Below are 1,362 nucleotides of genomic sequence, written 5' to 3'. Positions count from 1 at the left end.
GTTACCCATGTGGGTACGGGTGTTTAGCACAAGGGGGGCTTCAACAGCATGGGGAAACCCGACAGCCTCCCCTTGTCCCACAGCCTTTCAGGAGGCCCTGCAGGCTTGGTGTTAGCAACAAGAGTCACTGTCCCCAGGACGTGAAACAAATGCACGTGTGCACATATCACGATCCCTGCCACCAGGGTTGGCCTTGGTGCTACCCCTGCCCCGAGATCCTGGCATGTGTCTTCAGTTGTACCCAGGGCCTTCTTCCTGGTGTGCAGCCAGCACGGCCTCCCTGTGTCCCCACACCGTCCGTCCCTCTCATGCCCTCTGGCAGAAGCCATTGCCCCTCGCCTCCCCCTGACCACCCCCAGCCCCCATGGCCCAGCCTTGCCTTCTGTGTCTTTGCCTATCTCGTGTCCACGGGGTCCTCCAGCATCTGCCCCCTGTGTGTGACTTGGGTCATTGAGCATCCAGCCTGCAAGGGGTCAGGCCTTCACTCCTGTGCACGACACTGCACTGGTTCACATGTGGACGGACCACGCCTGGTTTGTCCAGCCTCAGGCTGGTGCTTGTAGCCACTGGCCACTTGAAGGTGGAGCCTGAAGGGTTGTCTGGTATCTCACCCTAAGCCTGGATCCCTCGGTCCAGCCCTTCGAGCGCCCTGATGGTCCTCCTCCTCTGCGAGGGGGATGGGCTAGAGCCTGTTGTGCAGCGGAGCCCCCAGAGGGGCAGCCCGCAGTGCAATGGTCTCACCTACAGCCCTGCTGCCCAGTGGTCAGAGGACTCAGCTGCTGACTGACGGGCTCCTGGTTCAAACCACCAGCCTCTTCTCAGGAAAAGGAGGTCGTATCTCTTGTGAAGATGCCAGCCCTGGAGACACCCTGGGGCAGTCCTGTAGGGGCAGTCCTGTAGATCTATCCTGTGGGCTCTGCCCTGTAAGGTCTGTCCTACAGAGACTGTCCTGCCAGGTCTGTCCTGTAGGCTCTGCCCCACACCGCCTGCCCAGCAGGGCCTGCAGGAGCCGAGTTTTAGAGGCAGTGAGCCTGGGCTGTGGCCCAGTGGGCAGCAGTTGCCCACAGGCACTCTGTCCCCCAGCACCCGCCTCCCTCTGCCTCTGTAGCTTCCCTGCTGTTGTTTCCAAACCTGTTCCCCTTTTGTGGAAACATCCCTTGCTTCTGAGAGGCGGCTGCCCACGCAGGGCGGAGTCCCCACTTCCCTCTTGGCCCCCAGGGGCCTTTGCTTCTCGCTTCTCCTGGCGCCGGCCTGGGCGGCTGGGCATGCTGGGGCAGCGCAGGGCAGGCCAACCATCTCTGCGGCCTCTCAGAGGGTAGCACGAGGCAGGGGAGGGACCTCACATCCGGTTGTTGGGACAAG

General features: G+C 62.2%; 1 protein-coding gene across 1 annotated transcript in view; it reads left to right on the top strand.

Moving 5' to 3' along the window:
• The window catches only part of PTPRE (protein tyrosine phosphatase receptor type E), an 81,447-nt gene that overhangs the window by 51,276 nt on the left and 28,809 nt on the right, over positions 1–1,362 (top strand). The gene's annotated exons all lie outside the window — the stretch shown is intronic.

The sequence above is a fragment of the Echinops telfairi genome, unplaced genomic scaffold, assembly GCF_000313985.2.
Source record: "Echinops telfairi isolate 266 unplaced genomic scaffold, ASM31398v2 ScPeMD7_70;HRSCAF=299, whole genome shotgun sequence".
NCBI classification, from domain to species: domain Eukaryota; kingdom Metazoa; phylum Chordata; class Mammalia; order Afrosoricida; family Tenrecidae; genus Echinops; species Echinops telfairi.
This window is presented reverse-complemented; position numbering and strand designations above follow the sequence as displayed.